The sequence below is a fragment of the Ambystoma mexicanum genome, chromosome 5q, assembly GCF_040938575.1.
Source record: "Ambystoma mexicanum isolate Mex_15411 chromosome 5q, UKY_AmexF1_1, whole genome shotgun sequence".
Lineage (NCBI taxonomy): Eukaryota > Metazoa > Chordata > Amphibia > Caudata > Ambystomatidae > Ambystoma > Ambystoma mexicanum.
Window position 1 is genome coordinate 1313714432 of NC_090933.1, and position 18321 is coordinate 1313732752.

Here is an 18321-nt window from a genome sequence, read left to right on the forward strand (position 1 = left end):
AAATCTGCTTTCCCATTTGGGGCTCACAGGCTCCCCACGGGGAGCACGAGAGCCCCAAATGGGAAAGCAGATTTAGGCAGAAACACTGCAGCATTTAGCATTTCCCATTTGGAGCTCTCGGGGCCCCCCGTGGGGAGCCAGAGAGCCCCAAATGGGAAATCAGCTGTAGGCAGAAACACTGCGGCATGTAAACACAACCGCCCAGCTCAGATCAAGGCAAGCCCAGCCCAGCCCAGATCAAGGCAAGGCAAGGCAAGGCAAGGCAAGGCAAGGCAAGGCACGCCAGCCCAGCCCAGCCCAGCCCAGCCCAGCCCAGCCCAGCCCAGCCCAGCCCAGCCCAGCCCAGCCCAGCCCAGGGCGAGGCGAGCCCAGCCCCGCCCCGCCCCCATCAAGGCGAGCCCAGCCCCGCCCGCCCCCATCAAGGCGAGCCCAGCCCCGCCCCCATCAAGGCGAGCCCAGCCCCTCCCCTATCAAGGTGAGCCCCGCCCCTATCAAGGCGAGCCCAGCCCTGCCCCCATCAAGGCGAGCCCAGCCCCGCCCTGCCCCCATCAAGGCGAGCCCCGCCCTGCCCCCATCAAGGCGAGCCCAGCCCCGCCCCGCCCCCATCAAGGCGAGCCCAGCCCTGCCCCATCAAGGCGAGCCCAGCCCCGCCCCGCCCCCATCAAGGCAAGCCCAGCCCTGCCCTCATCAAGGCGAGCCCAGCCCCATCAGTCACGCTCTGACCTATTACTGCAGGTCAAGTTATATCACAGCAAGCTTAGTCCTATCAAGGCAAGCCCATCCCTGCCATGGCAAGCCCAGCCGTATCAATGCAAGGCAAGCCAGGCCCCAACAGGGCAAGACAAGCCTAATATTAATTTGTCATTTGTAGATCGCTTATACACAAAGAACAGTGTTTCAAAGACCTTCAAGGCAAGGGAGGGAACAAGGGGTAAATGTATTGAAAAACAGTCTTACAGGGCCTTGAGTCATTCAGAATGTGCAAGTGCTATAAACGTATAATGGCACAAAGAACAAGAGATGGTTATGTACCAGACCATGAACAAAACTGTCGTACTAGGCCTGACGGCGCTTCAGAGAGTCCAAGTGCTGTGGCAAAAAGAGGGAGCGACAGGGAGGGGTGGAGAGAGGAGAAGGGCCAGATAAGAATTAAAACTATCGTACTAGGCCCAACATCATTTCAGAGAGTGCAAGTGTTGTGACAACAGAGGGAGAGAAGGTGAGGGGGGAGGCGAGGGGGAAGGGACAGGCAAGATGCCAAGAAGGAGAATTTAAGAGGCAAAAGAGAGGCACAAAACCTAAAATTCAAATTTATCAGAGGCACACAACGCAGTAAGGTGCATGGATGTGGGAACAAGGTGAGCCCAGCCCTATCAAACCAAGTTCAACCCTATTAAGACAAGCCTTCCCCTATTAAGTCACGCTCTGCCCAAGTACAGTGAGTCAAGTCATATCACAGCAAGCTTAGCCCTATCAAGGCAAACCCAGCCATATCAGGGCACGCTCAGAACTATCCAAGCGAGCCCAGCCCTAGCAAGGTGAGCCCAGCTTTATTAAAGTGAATCTAACCAAATAAAGACAAGCCCGGCCCTATCAAGGCAAGCTCAGCCATAGTAAGGCAATTAATGTTCTATTAAGGCAAGCTGAGCATTATTACAGTGAGCTTGGCCCTAACAAGGCAAACCCTAGCCTTATAAAGGCGAGCACTGCCAAGGCAAGGCTTTCTGGGGCCAGGAACCGCTCTACCTCCAACTTTCTCTTCCAAAAAATCATCCTTCGAGGTCTCCAATTATCCACCTCCAACTCTTTGAGGGTCTGATGCTTCTCCAAGCAGAGAGTTGGGGAAGATCTATCTCCTCGTCTGGGGCCTCCCATTGGAACAGCCTCCCTGCCTCTCTCAAACTTGAGCAGAACCACGTCCGGTTCCTGAAGCAACTCAAGACCTTCCTATTTGCTTCAGATTTCTCTGTTCCGCTCCCCTGCTGATCCACCCTTCTGCTCCGTGCACTGGTCACCCTCTGAACTCGGGGCCCAGGCATCTGCATGTGCAGTTGACCTTGCACTGCATCCGGGCTCCCCAGCAATTAAGGGTCTGTATCTGCAACCCTACAGTCCCTTCTCACTACACTTATGAGCCACCTGCTGGCTGCACTTGTGAGTTAACTGCCCTTCCCTCATCCCCTCCCCCTGGCACTTCTCCCCTTATCTCTTCCCGCTCTTACGCGATCTGAAGTACACAAGGCCTAGTAAGATCGTTATTTTGCCCTTCCTATGTTTCCCCCTCCTTTTCATGTCACGCCTAGAAACACGTGTACAGGCGCGTTATAAATGCCATTTCATATTAAGGCAAACCCATCCCTATTAAGAGAAGCTCAGCCATATTAAGTGAAGATCAGCCCCATTACGGCGAGTCCAGCCATATCAAGGCATGGTAATCCTAACCATTCCAAGTCCAGCCATATATAGTAAAGTCTAGCCCTGTCAAGTCCACTACTAGGCTAGCGCAGCTGTAAGGCAAGTCCAAACCAGTTGAGTTCAGTTTTTTTTTTTAAAATGTGGTTGCTTTGTCCTCCCAAAGTCCTTTCAGTGCTCTCTAGAAGTGGAACATGCCCGGGCTTTCCTGAAATCTAAGGCACGTCACTGGCGTATTCAGGAATTATGGAAGCTCTCAACTGTGAGTTACAGTTAAATAAAGAATTGTTCATATATTAATGATTTTTCCATTCCTTGTTACTCTCTTTATCGCTTAAAGATTTTTTTTAAAAAGCACCCTTAGAATAAAATAATGGATTTGTTTCTTTACAAATAACAAATCTATCAAATTAGAAAATAAATAAAAAACATCTTTTTAGACTTTTGTTATCCTAAATCTTTCAAACAAACCCAAAATAATGATTTAATTGTTCAAAGTTGTAATTTCTGTAATCGAGAAGAGTGTTACACACTTAACATTGACATTTCTATGCAGAATGAAACTGGGCAGTCAGCAGTAATTGGCAACTCAATTTAATGACAGGAGAGAAGGTTGTTCATGACACAAAGCTATATATATGCATTGATAATATACATAAATACATAGTTTAATACATACACTGCAGCAACCAAGATACATGACAGGGGTCTGGCTGGTTTCCAATCCAGGGTTTTATTTGCATTGTAATCGTTCAGGTTATCTAAGTGTGTTCTCCTCATTGCTTGCCTTATGAGCACCCTGGTGTGATGCTGGAAATGCATTGGAGGGACAGGGCCTTCCTGTCCTTGTCCTGTACTCCCTTATCATGCGTGTTCTGTATTGTTTTCTGCACAGGAGTCCAGTTGGGACCCCTGGCAGTGCAGCTTTTCCTCTTTTTGGTTGTGGTGAAGAGAGACCACTGTGCTACCCTTCTGGCACCCATGGGTGGGGGTACAACCCTGTAGCCCTAGGGTATGTTTTTGGGAACGTGTGTTGCCCGTAGAGCAGGGTATGTCTGGTGGCAGCTCCATGCAGATGTGCAAGGAGCTTTGAGAGTCCTCCATTTGGGGATACCCCGGCCATGCCATAGTAATCAGTGGATTCCTGATAGAGGGCAAGATGGTCCCTGGGGCCTCTTCGTTTCAATTGCCCCTTACCTTGTTTTCCCAAAGTGCTGGGAAGCTCTGTCCCTTCCCCTGACTGGCTGTTGGGTGGATGAACCATATATGGTATTGTGAGGAAGTCCAGGCCAGACTGGCTGGAGCCTTCCCAGTGACTGTATGTGGTGGGTACACCCTTGGGGTGGGACCTGTGTGAATAGAGTGTGTGACCAATATGCATTCTATGTTATGAGTATCTAGTTTCTGTGTGTGAATGAGACAGCCCTGCCTGAAACTGAGATGAATGCAGTGTGGTGTGCTGAAAGGCTGGGTGCTTGTCCAAATCCACATTCCTTGTTATGGGTGTCTGGGTGGAAGTGAATGGCCTGAATGCATGCAAGCCCGATTGGCTACCTGCCTGCCCGCATGACTGCATGAATGCCCTTCTGTGTGATTGGCTGACAGAGCCTGCCTCAGGCAGAGTGAATGAGGGACAGATGTGTATATCTGGGGACCTCTCACTTAATTTGTTCAGAAGCTGAGCTCGAAACTTGAAGCTCATACTTGAAGCCCAGCTGGAAGAAGAAGATTGCTGCTGCATTTCCTTCGACGAAATCTAAAAGCTTTGGAGTCTGTTGAGGACTGATCCAAGAGAGAACCGGTCTAGGGGAACTCTTCCCGAGCTACGAGGGACCATCGTGCAAAACTGCTGTTCTTCATCGAGGCACCCTGGACGCCAGTTCTGTTAGTCTGACGTCTGGAGAAGGGGTCCGCCGTGAATCCCGAAGAGAGCGCCTGGACATCAAGGCCATCCATCAAAGTACACTGACATCCACCGGGGCGCGGAAGGACGCTGACTGCTGGAAGCCAGTTGAAGTGTGTCGTCCAGAAGCGAAGACACCATGACGCTGCGCTGCTCGACACCCAGAGCCGAAAAGCTCCACTTTGCTGACAGAGGGCTCCTTGGCCATCACAGTCGACCACTTTGTCCCGCCGGAGAAAGACAAGGTCATCGGCCGCCACCCGCTGCGGAATGTCCGCGGGTGGGTTTAACGCCACATGGAGCTGACTAAGACGTCCCAAGGACACTGACAGACAGAGTGAAGATAAGAGGTCCAGCCGGGGTCGAATCCAGATTGCCAGAGCTATCCCGAGGTACGTGCTGCGGCAGAAGTATAGATACCCTCTCCAGTCTTTACACCTGGGACCTCTGTGTTTAAAGGGGAGGTATGCCTCACCCCTGAATGGATCTTCTGATGATGGCCTATATCCCACGTCAGAGGCTTGTCTGCTAATGTCTGTAGAAGCCACATCTCAGAGTTTCTCACTTGAATGGATCATCTGATGGTGCACAAAGCAGACTTCTGAGCAAAGCTTTTCATGTGCACTAGTTCCGTTTCCCGCCAATGTAGAGCATTTGATGTTTTTGCAGGTCAGAGGCCAGAGAAGCTCTGCATGCATTGTATGCACCGTTACAGTTTCTCCCCCAGTTTACTGCATCTGATGCCTGGAGAGAGAACTAGTACTGAAGCATTCCTAACACTTCATGCACTGGTACAGCCTCTTGCTAATATACAACCTCTGAAGGCCAGAGCTACGAGTGAAGATTTTCTTGCACACCATTCACTGGTATGGTTTCGCTCCAGTATGAATCCTCTGATGTGATAACAGTTGAGAGGTCCGAGTGAAGCTTTTCTTGCACTCCGTGCACTGGTATGGGGTCTATCCGGTATGCAGCCTCTGATGCGTGGACAGATTGGAGGTCCGAGTGAAGCTTTTCTTGCACTCTGTGCACTGGTATGGTTTATATCCGGTATGCAGCCTCTGATGCGTGGACAGATTGGAGGTCTGAGTGAAGCTTTTATTGCACTCTGTGCACTGGTATGGTTTCACCCCAGTATGGATCCTCTTATGTGCTAACAGGGTACAGTTGTGAGTAAAGCTTTTCCCACACTCTGTACACTGGTATGGCTTCACTCCAGTATGGACCCTCTGATGTGATAATAGTTGAGAGCGCCGAGTGAAGCTTTTATTGCACTCCGTGCACTGGTATGGTTTCTCTCCGGTATGCAGTCTCTGATGCGTGGACAGGTTAGAGTTATGACTGAAGCTTTTCTTGCACTCTGTGCACTGGTATGGTTTCTCTCCAGTATGAATCCTCTGATGTGATAACAGTTGAGAGGTCTGAGTGAAGCTTTCTTTGCACTCTGTGCACTGGTACGGTTTCTCTCCGGTATGCAACCTCTGATGCTTGGACAGAGAAGAGCTCTGACTGAAGCTTTTCTTGCACTCTGTGCACTGGTATGGCTTCACTCCAGTATGGATCCTCTGATGTGCTAACAGGTTAGACCGCCGAGCAAAGCTTTTATTGCACTCTGTGCACTGGTACGGTTTCTCTCCAGTATGGATCCTCTGATGTGCTAACAGGTTAGTGTTCTGAGTGAAGCTTTTCTCACACTCCGTGCACTGGTATGGTTTCTCCCCAGTGTGCAGCATCAGATGTTTGGACAGATCAGAGCTATGACTGAAGCTTTTCTTGCACTCCGTGCCCTGGTGTAATTTCTCCCCAGTATGCAGCATCAGATGTCTGGACAGATCAAAGCTATGACTGAAGCTTTTCTTGCACTCCGTGCACTGGTGTGGTTGCACCCCAGTCTGCAGCATCAGATTCCTGGACAGGTGGGAGCCATGAATCAAGGTTTTCCCACACTCAGTATATTGCATGATTTTCCTAGCAAGATGGTGTGATATTTGTACAAGTGTGAGCTTTGGGTGATGCCTTTTTGAACTCTGCGCTCTTGTATTGGTTCTGTGTCTTTCAGTAAAGATCCCCTGATGGGATCACAGATGCAGGCTCAGAGCAAAGATGCTGTACAGAATGGATGCTCCAATGCATCGAACATCAGAGTGATGTTTCATCACTTTCCATCCGTCCACTCCCAGTGCTGCACTTCGCTGCAAGAGCTGTTGCAGTTATCGCTGCTGTGCACCTGTAAACGAGAAATAATTGCCAGTTAGTGCATGAATTAAAAAGGGAGGGGATCTTTCTATGTCAGCCAAATCTTAGAAAAGGTGGAATTTAAAAAATAATATTGCTTTCACATTTCATATAGTGCTTCATGCCAGATTACAAGTGCTATAATAACAGATGCTATTTCACAATGTAAGCATGCTCAATTGAATGAAACCGGGAAGGATGAAATGCTGAGTCAGCACCACTGAGAGTTGAACCTGGGTTGTGCAAGGTGAACACAAGATGCCTGTGGCGAGCGACTCACTAGCTGACTTGTAGGGTTCGGGGTATCCCTTAGTCAAGGGAATACGGTGCAATTAGCTAGAATGCAGGGAAAGTACGTTTGTTGTTTGCTAAATCTGCTTGGGGCCAAGTGACAGAATAAATCATAGTGAGGGCATTCAATTTCAGTCCTCCACTTTGTGCATCTGGTTGTTTCACATATTGGGGGCACTGCCTGCCTATTACTCACCACCATTTGGAGTGCATCATTACAGGCAGAGTTATACTGCGTTCTCTGTTTCATCCAGTGCTAATACAGTGTACGGTCACAAGTGTTCGTGTCAGAAAAGAGGGAGGGTAGAGCTTCCAAATATCCTACAGGATAGGATGGGGAAAAGAGTGTTACAAGGGAGGTGGTCCCACGTCTCAACCCTTGGGGTCCTACTTCCACTCCCCAAAGAATCCCCATCCAGGTGATCCTCCCCCACTGGCCCACCTGGATGACAGATCCCCGGGGACTAGCAAGTGAGACCTACAACAATGAGAAGATCTGTCACCACTACCCTCATTGGCCAGTTGCCATTCTTTACTTCACTTGGGCGACAAAAGGTGGCGACAGAGTGGACCAAACACCTGCTGAATTTTTTAAAAAGGGTTTGAAACTGGAGGCACTGCTGAGGTAGAGATACTTGCATTTGAAGCATGGAAATGGACCATAAAAGCTGAATGGATGGTTAGTGAAAGGACACTTACCTCAAGTGTCTGTCTTGCTACACTGACAGCACACAGTCCTGCTGGGATGGCCTCTGAATGAATAGCTATTGGACCTGTCCAGGATAGCAGCTGTATGGCAGCTTATCGTTGAGAAGGGCCGGACCCTGCTCGTACATCATTCTGGCCTCTGAACCATCGGATAGTGGACTTGTAAAAGCAAGCAGCTGATGGGCTGCTCAATGTTTAGAAGAGCTGGAACCCTGCTGGTATGCCACCGTAGCCTCTGAACGAATGACTAGTGGACCTGTGCAGGATAGCGGCTGCATGGTTGTTCAATATTGCAAAGGAATGGAATGTGTCATGTTTGCCAGAGGTGCCAGTCAAGCATGTGACTGCACAAGACATTCACATCAAGCACCTGAGCTGGGCTGATACTGAAGGTCTGACCCTGAACCTTAAAATGGAGGCATTACCACAGGAAGACACGCCTCTGTCTGCTTCCAGATCCACTCTAAAAAATCTAAAAAAGAATCTGGACTAGATAAATCTGGCAACCTTTTCGGGAGCCAATGTATGCCCCGCTGAGAAGAAGAGTTTAAGATCTGGATTGATAGGGCCATTCATGTGGAAAAGGAAGGCACCAGCACGTCCAGAGCGAAAAGGGGGAGAATCATTGAGGTCTTACAAGGAGATGGAGCTGAGACCAGCAACTTTGAGCGCCTGAGGCCAGATGTATCTGTGTGGAAAGCGCTCACAATGCTGGCGTATTTGAAAGTTCAGAATCTGGGAATAAGGTTCCCCCATGGTATATGAATGGCAGAGGTGAGAAACTCCCATTGCATGTGACTCGCATGGGGTTACAACAGCTCATAGCAAACAATACCCAATAGCCATTCATTGAAAATAAAGGTCAAATTAAGATTGTGTAAGTGGTGAACGTGAATGCTGCAGAGCCTAAAAAAAGTAATCTTCCAGAGCGTCACCACACTTCCTCAGTGGTTTATTTTGTATTGTACTGCTGTACATAACAAGCCGTGCAAAAACATATGACACAGGCACGTTTAGACATATATTAAGAATTTAGCACAGAGAAGAAAGGAGAATGGTTTTGCGATATGAACGAAAACCCAGAGGGTAGGAGAGGATTTAATATAGAGTGGAGAATTTCCAATGTTTGGGGCTAAAAGAGGAAAGGATCGAAAGTGACGTGCGCCTGGCGGCTTATGGACTATGAGTAGGACCTCAGCTTGGGTGCAAAGAGAAGAGAAAGCCACAGAGTGAGTAAGAAAGAGGGAGCGAGGCCATGTTTAAAATTTGAAGACAACATATAGAAAGTGGAAGAGCAACCGAGATTCAAATGAATACAAGAAAGGGAAAGGAGCAAAGGATAAATAGAAGTGTGGGAGAAAGACAGCAGAGTGCGAATATAAGGGTTAAAGATAGAACATAGGCCAGGAGGTAGGCAGGCCAGTGACTAGTGCGGAACAGTAGTCCAGCTGCTACAAAAAGTGGAAATGTGTTGTGACCCTGTATGATCGGTGGCGCTGAACAACTTTACTTCAATACTTTGCGTTGTGGTATAATTTAACACGACACACCTATGTGACCACTGACTTAGACAAGTTGCTTATGCAGCCTTTTGCTCAGTTGAGCTGGGTAGGGTTGGTTGCTTTGTGAAGCATTTTGTGGTTTCGGATTTGTTACAGTGGCTGCGCATTAGAACATGACCGACTACTACCTAGTCCGGATCAATTCTAAGAACTGATTTACATTGTTGTTAAACTGCTGTGCATTGGTCTCTTGCACCGTAAAAGCAAGATTTCAGTACACCCCAAATGGCTCAGAAGATTAAAATGAGCACATGTATTACATCTGCAGACGGAAAGTCCCCCTCGGGCTGGACTCTGTTACTTTTGAAGTGATCTGGATGACTTGAATGCAGTGTACCCTCCATCGCTGGGAGTTTTTCACTGCTTTGCCCTCTGAAGGATACATCAAACGTATTAAGTGAACAGAGGTAATTGGGAATGGTTTTAGTCATTGATTCAACAGGCCTTCTAAATTCGATGTCTCCTGTTTGCCCTTTCTTGATTTGCAGACTAAGCCAGGTTTGATAACTTGGCATGCTTATATGGTGGCAATGGCAAAGTCACCATAACAAACAATTTAATTGCCAAATGTTTATATTTCGATCAATTCATTTTGTATTGCTTTAGTATCTATGACAAGCATTTCCTTGTAAAACTAAAATAAATACTAATTATGTCAGCGTCCACACAGTATGGATGCAGACAGGGTCGGACCGGACTGGGCATAAAATAAGTGGCCCACAGTTGCAAATGGCAATTAATTCCTTTTCTGACAGTTTGGGCATTGCCCTATAGGCCAGTAGGAGCATGGTTCTAAGTTCCAGCCTGCAGGGTGTCCTTTTTTCTTTTTCAAATTGAATTTTATTGGTTTTATAACAAGGAAAAGTACAAACAAGCAAGGGCGAACCCCCCCAACATATTATATTATACCCCAATTATTCCTATGTGCCACCCTCCCCGCCTTCAACTCATCCCCCTCAGTCCCTACTACCCCCTATAATAGTGAAGGTCCAGCCCCTGGTTGCACCAGTCTGTGTGGAGAGGCCACTTATTACTCAAGTCTGTGTATCTTTTAACTTTGCACTTTTCTTGGCTGGTGCAGAGTCAGGTCCCACGAAATACTTTCCTTATCTCCCCAACCTTCTTACCCAAAGTTGGTGCAAAACTGTTGCCATTCCCCTTCCAGGTATCCCCTACCCCCACTAATTGTAGCCGTGATTGTTCCATTAAATTAATGTCCTTGGCCATGTCCCATCATTCTTTCTGGCTTGGAAGTTCTTTTCTTTTCTTTTCCAGAATCTTGCAATGCACACCCTTGCCGTTAACAAAATGTGAGACATGTGGGGAAAGGTTTGCCAGTGCCCTCCTAGGTTCTCCTTCCCAAAAGTAACAGTACCGGGTCTAGCCCCCATTCCACACCACCTGCAATCTTAATCCATCCCAGGACTTTTGTCCAATACATCTTAACCATGGGGCATCCCCACCACATATGCCACTAGTCTGCTCTGTCCCTGCAACCATGGCAACACAGGGGGCTCACCGTCTGAAACATTTCAGAGAGCCGCGCCAGGTCATATTGCCACCTATGCAACAGCTTCACCCCATGAAGTTTATACTGGTACGCTATACATGTTTTGCCGGCTCTCCTGCACATTTATTTCCACAGGCGTGCATCCACCTCCATAACCAAATCCCTTTCCCACCTCTGCCGGAGCCCTTCCACTGACCCCTCCACCCTCCAACATTTCTACCAGAGCTCTATATAACAGTGATATAAGTACTGGCATGGTCGAGGGCCCATTCAGACATTTTCAACTGGTGTCAAGTCTCTCTGGATCAGGTCCCACCATTTCACCCTGCACAGGGCACCCTTCAACCTCAAATATAGAAGGACCGGGAGCCTTCCAATCCCCACGGCAGCTTCCAAGTCATGTATCCCAATACATTGCCCCACTACCCACAGCTGCCCTACTCTGGACAATCCTGCCTTTAACCAACCCTGGAATCTCTCTTGGTTCTGGAATCTCGTCCCGCACCGGTGGGAGCCAGGTGTGACATCGGAGAGGGCCATGTCGTAATCCCTCGTCCGCCTGCTCCCCTTCCCCAAACCCCACAGTATGCTCCCAGGTAGAGGTGATCTCTAATCCTCCTTAGGAGTCTCCCTCTTGGGACCCACAGCCACTCTACGACCGTGGCTGGGCGCAGGTGAACATTTTCCATGGGAACCCATTTTTATCCCTGTCTTCTCTAAGGTAGGGTACCATCACCCTCATTTGCGCTGCTTTATAGTAACAACCTGCCCTTCCAGGAAATTTCCCCTTTTCCCCAGCCCAACATTTCATTGTAAAGTTTGGTAAAGAGAGGAGGAAAGTTGGCCTCAGCCAAGTCTCTCCCCGGGTTAACTATGGTAAACCCCTAGGTACTGTATTTTTTTCTGTCTCAACTTCCAACCCCAGAGCCCGCAGGGTCTCATCTCTCTTTGGCCTTCCCCCGCCAATAGAAAGATAACAGATTTCCCCTTATTGACCTTGAAGCTGGAACATCTTCTGTATTTTTTATAATGTCTAGGGCCGCCGGGACCGAGCTCGTTGGATTTACCAGATGGAGCAGGACACTGTCTGCATCTAGTCCTACCTTAAATTCCCTCTCCGCGACCCTAATCTTCTCCACCTTTGAGACCTGCTGGAGCTGCTCTGCCAGCGGTTCCATTGACAGAGTGAAGAGAAACAGTGAGGGGACAGCCCTGCCTCGTGCCCCTCCACAATCTAATAGACCAGAGATAGCCTTCCATTGGCTGCCACCCTCGCCACCGGGAAGCATACAACACACCAATTCCTGCAGTACCCCATCAAGAAAGGCCCAATTCACCTGGTTGAAAGCCTTCTTGGCGTCAATGGCCACCAGCAACGGGTTACCCATCCCCTTCACCGCCTCCTCCGCCAAGTGAAGAATTGTACACAATGCGTCTGCCCCCCCTGTATAAACCCCACCTTGTCAGAATGGACCAGGCCCGGCAAGACCCCTTCCATCCAAGTGGCCAGTATTCTGGTGAAAACGTTGGTGTCCACATTTAAAAGCGATATTGGGTGGTACGATTTACAGGGCCTAGGGTCTTTCCCCTACTTGGGTATAATTGTTAGCAATGCCCTACCAAACGAGGGGGCGCTCTCCCCGTGGACAGGACGACGTGATTGCACAATCTAGCCATGTGGTGCGCCAGGCTGCCTGAGAACACTTTATAAAACCCTGTGGTGTACCCGTCCTCACCGTGGGCCTTCCCTACCTTCAACCAGTTGATTGCCCCAAATACCTCCTCCTGGGTGATCGGGGTCTCCATGTCTTCCAGCTCCTTCTCCCTCAATCGCGTCAGAGAAATGTTGCGCAAGTACCCCTCCGCCTCCTCTTCCTCTTCCAAGCCCCCTTCTTCTCAGTATAACTGCTCATAGAAGGTTACATGTCTTTTCATCGAATATTATCCATCGAAAATAAAATTCATCGAAACATATCCAACTAAAATTATTCATCGAATCACCATTTAAACAGTTAAAAGTGCATATCCATCAAAACCTAAGCATCGACAATGTCCGGAGGTACGATGGAAACACAAAGGCTATGAGTAAAGCACCCAATGTAAACACGTGATGCAAAGTGACAGTTGGTTCTAACGTTGCTTTCTGTTTACTGATTTTCTGGTGATAGGATCGAAAAGATAACAGAAGGCACCTCAGTAATCATCATTACTCAAAACCATTGGTAAGAAAGGTATTTCACTTAAAAAAAAATGTAGCACTATGGAAATATTAAGCCACGATTGGTACCGTAAGCTTATTTTGCGATACACATACGACCATGAAAAACAATTAAATGAACGTATATATTGGACATTTTCAGAGTATTTTAAGAATAAATGCAAAGGAAGAGTAATTAGTCACACCGAGAAAGTAATTAATCAAATTGAGCACAATAATTTACCTGATGGCACTAAACTTATGATATAAAAAAAACCAAACAAAAAAATCAGCCAGATCAAAGATAGAGCTAATGAAAACATGGAAGAGGCGAGTGGATCAGTTGTAAAACACGCCTGTGCTAAACTACTGTTTCATGTAGCCGCTCAAATGCCACAAATGAAAACACTACAAAGACAAATAAGCAAACAAAGACAATTGAAAAGCAAATTTCCAAAAGTGCCCAAACCGTATGCTGAAATTGACATATAACCGGAATTACTAGTCGCAGAAAAAAAAAAATCACAACTTTTTACTGTTAAATAAAAGTATACACAAACAAAAATTACTAATATTTGGTATTACATGTAACATGGAATACCTAAAAAATTCAAAAATCTGGCATGTGGATGCAACATTCAAGGTATGCCCCAAACCATTCAGGCAACTTTATAGCATTCATGCAATGATAGAAGACTCCCTTTATCCCTCTAATCTATGTCGTGATGCCAAATAAAACTGAAGATATGTACTAAATCATTTTTAAATTCATTTGAGACAAAATGTCCCCAAATCATGGTACCAGATTTTGAATTACAACAGATCAAAGCATTTACTGAGACTTTTCAATCATGCAAAATACAAGGCTTTTTTATTTTCATTTCACACAAGTAATTTAGAGAAAATTGCAAAATAATGGAATGCAATCAAAATAGATTAGTGATTTACAATTTCAGCATAACATTAAATTATTGTTTTCACTGGCATGTGTACATATTGATCAAGTAGAAAATGATTACGAACACTTAACAGAATCAGTTTTTCAAAGACAATGAAAAATACCTAGAATCACTTTTAGATTACTTTGATAGGAAAATTAACATGCAGTGGGACGAGAAGGATACAACATTTTGGAACTGCTTTGATTCTGTATTAGAGGGACATGCCAGAACCAATAACAAAATTGAAGGGTGGCACAATGGACTGAATCAATAATTTTCAACGAATAATCCAACATTGTGGAGCTTTATAAGACACTTGAAAATGGAACAATCAAATCAAGAAATGCAGATAGCACAGACAATATTTTAAGAAAAAACACAAAAACAAAGGAAAAAGTACAGACAGAAAAGGCTGAAACAGTGCATAATTAATTCCGGAAAAGGGGACAAATTAACGTACTTGAACAGTGTGGCGTTCAATATAAAATGTTAAAATAACCGGAAAAGAATTCCAATGCATATGCAGACACATCCACAAAGTAAATAACATATCCAAATGAGAAATTCCAAAAATCCATGAAATAGAATCAAAAACCCATGACGAAATACTGCATCCAAGGACCAAAAAAATGAACATTCCAGGAAACATCAGTACAGAAATCTGCAAATGGAACCCAAACATCCACAGAAGATCCAATGAAAACATAGCAGACATCCACAATGAATCCACTTATGCCAAATATGGAACCCAAAAATTCACAAGAACTCGCATGAAATCCAAGTCAAAATCCACTGTGCCGAAAAAGCAACCCAACAAAAATCCAGAAGAAATCCAAGAAAAACCAAGTCGAAATCCATAATAAATCCAAATGGACGCGAAAAAAAGAGCAGCAACCGCAGAAAAAACATTTGAAAAAACCAATCCAAAGAAAAAATGTTTTGAACGCAAACAGGAACTCCATGGCAAAGCGTCCAATCCAAGCAAACGTACTTCCAAAATGGCGTTTACGTACCATAGAAATACATATAAACAAGTTGATTCCTATGAAGAAAATAAGTAAAACAGCAACATCAAGTGTCCAAAAAATATATCTACTATTTTCCTATTTTTAATAATACTAGTTATTTAATCTATATTAATGTTATAATACAGGTAAAATAAAAAATGAAATTTGAATACCGTTATATAATACAGTTACAATGCATTTTTAAAAAAATACTATCATATAAACAATAGTTATTGATTGATATGAAATGTTACACAATACAAATAATAAACATGTATTACAGTTGTCATTGTTATTATTTATTCTGGGGTCCTCCCCTAACCCCCTCAACCCCACTAGAACCAATAGTGACATATTCAAATTTTATATTTATCAATCGAATCACAATCCATAGAAAATTTGGATGGATTGTAATGCGATAGACATTCTTTCGATGGAAAGACTGCATACCCCTCTGCTTCTCCTCTCAACTTCCTCTTAAGTCCTTCTCTTGGGCGACTTCAACATCCACTCGTACTCTGCTATCACAACATCCACTCTTTCTTGACCGCTGCACCTCGCTCTCCCTCTCCATTCTCCCTTCTGGTCCAAACCACACAGCAGGACACTCTTGACGCCCTCATCCACTCTGATCTTTCACTCCCTCTCCCTCCCACCCCACTGATCACACCTCTTTCCTGGTTTGATCTCCCGCTCTTCTTACCTGGGTCCCTCGGCCCATTGACCGCACCTCCTCCAGCACTGCCATCCTCATTCAAGAACATCCGTCCGATGAAACAAGTGTCAGCTGCTGCCTTCACATCCACCTAAATCCCCTCTACCCCCACCCCAGACTCTACTTCTGACTCTGCTCTCAGCCACCTCCATCTGGCCATTACTAACACTCTGGACATTCTTGCCCCAGTCATGAGCATTTGCTTGAAACTTGCCTCCCAACCACAATACCTGGTATGACTCCGAACTAGCATCCCTGAAACGGTATGCAGTCTTTCCATCAAAAGAATTTCTATCTAATTACAATCCATCGAAATTCATTAATTGAACGGCATTACCATCGAAAAGTATATTCATTGAATAAATTCAATGGATTGTGATTCGATTGATAAATATAAATTGAATATGTCACTATTGGTTCTAGTGGGGGGCGGGGGAGTTGGGCAGGGGACCCCCACAATACATAATAACAAAGACAACTTTATTAATACATTTGGAATATTTCTATTGTGTAACATTTCATATCTATTAATAACTATTGTTTATATAATAGTCTTTTTTTAAATGCATTATAACTATTGTTCACATTGTTCGAACAATCATTTTTTATTTTAAATATGTATTGAAACTATTATAACTAATATAGATTAAATAACTATTATTAAAAATAGCAAAATAGTAGATATATTTTTCGGACACTTAGGGGTGTAATTCATGGATTATTTGCGCCGAAAAAAACTGGTTTTGTGTGCCTTTCTGCCCGCAAATCCCCATTTGTTAAACGGGGATTTGCGCCAGAATGGCGCACAAATCCTGTTTTTTTTCGGTGCAAATAATCCATGAATCACCCCCTAAGTGTCGCTGTTTTACTCATTTTCTTCATAGGAATCAACGTGTTTATATGTATTTCTATGGTACATATAAACACGTTGATTCCTATGAAGAAAATTCCTATGATTCATAATTTTTTGTTGGATATGTTTCGATGCATTATCGATGGATAATATTAGATGAAGACATGTAGCCGAGCAGAGGCTAGCGATCGGCAGAGTCCCTATTAGAAATTTTGCATACTATGATCTTTCATATTTGGGGTTTACAAAACCCAGATACAGCTCATAACCCATATTCTGCTTCATATTACAGTAGCGCAGCAAGGCAGTTCATCCTTCGGCTTTAGCAACCAAGTTGTGTTCAAAATTCATCAACGCCGCCGATGTCCCCTCTGCCTGGACAACACTAGTCATAGCTGAGGGAATGCACCAAAGCTCACACAAGCCCAGCACTCTCATTTCTTCCTCTAGAGGGCCCCACTGTAGGTAGCCAATGAGACCCTCGCCTTGGCACTGTGCAGATCCCAACAGCAGAACAATGCCACCTTAAAGCCTAGACAATCATAGTGGTCGACCCGATCTATGCAACCCTCTCCCAGTTCTAACCTTATATTGTTTCGGTTTCTTCTTCTCCCCCACACTGAAGGCCGTGCTCTTAGTTTTTAAGGCATTGATGGCTAGGCCATTTCCCCCAACAGAAAACCTCAAAGAGCTCAAATTGTTTCTTGGCGCCTATCGGTGTAAGAAAGAAGGACCGCATCATCTGCAAACATTAAGACTGGGATGTTATCAGCCAGTTTTGGGGCATCAGTACACGCAGACACCCAAACAGCAATAATCCCACTGATGAAAATGCAAAAGAGCTTGTGATCCAGCCACAATCCTGGCGGACTCCCTTCTCAATGCAAGTGGGCTGCGTTGTGCTCCCATCAGTGCCCCAGCGCACCACAGCAGTGTTGCCTGAATAATGTTATTTGAATTGCAGCAAGTAAATGCGATGGGATGTCTAAACTACGTAAAAACTTCCCACAGGCGGCTTCTTGGCACAGTATCAAAAGCCGTATGAAGGACTACAAAGATGGCACACACATTAATTTTCCTTAGAACATCGTACGTGTCACATATTACGCGCAACCTCAATCTTTGATCCACAGTGCTTAGGGCACTGTGGAAACCTGCCAAACAGTGACCAATACGATTATTATCACTAATCCAGGCTTCTAGCTGGCTCAATACTACTTGAGCATATATTTTGCCCCCTGAGTCGAGCAGAGATCTGGGATGGTAGATCCCTCGAGCCCTAAAAAAATAAAAAGAAAAATCAGCACAATCTCTGTTGTGTCCAAGAGACAGAAACATTTGTTTGTAAAACAGAGTTAAACAGCCTAGTCAACTATGGAACACATATGCCAGGTTCTGACATGTAAAAATGAATAGGGACCCTATACGGGCCTTGCTTAATTTCTGCTTCTGTAGAGCTCTGCTAACCTCCTCACAGGAGATGACTAAGGATGCAGCAGTAAGGTCATTCACACATGGAGTGCCAGTCACGGGCTTGTGTATCCCAGAGAAAAGCTCTAGTCTTGTAGAATTCCGATAATTGATCGACCCACACAGATTCAGGAACATAGCCCTGCTGATCACTACTGGTATTCTCACGGCATAATCCCATGATTACCCAGAAACCCAGTAAATCCCCTCTGCCAATAGCAGTCCGCACCAAATATCGTCAGTCCATGCTTGTTTTTTCCTCTTTCAGAGAGCAAATGGTATGCTTTCCTGGTCTCTTGGATAATCAAACTACACAGTGTAGGAGCCTAGCGTATAGAATTAAATTGGTTTTGCTGCTCTAGTCGGCATCATACCAAGGGGTTCAGGCAATTATAAAGAAAGGAACGGTTTCAAGATTTAGAGAAAACCAGGCCAAGTGTCCTTGTCACATCTGCATGGACCTTTTTTCTTGTTCGATGTGCAGTACTCTAAAGTGGTCATATGTTCTAAAAGAGGA

The 18321-nt window shown here is 45.5% G+C and overlaps 1 pseudogene; it reads right to left on the reverse strand.

Moving 5' to 3' along the window:
• Positions 1 to 2990: 2990 nt before the first annotated feature.
• Positions 2991 to 18321, reverse strand: part of LOC138498468 (zinc finger protein 850-like) — a 202954-nt pseudogene continuing 187623 nt past the window's right edge.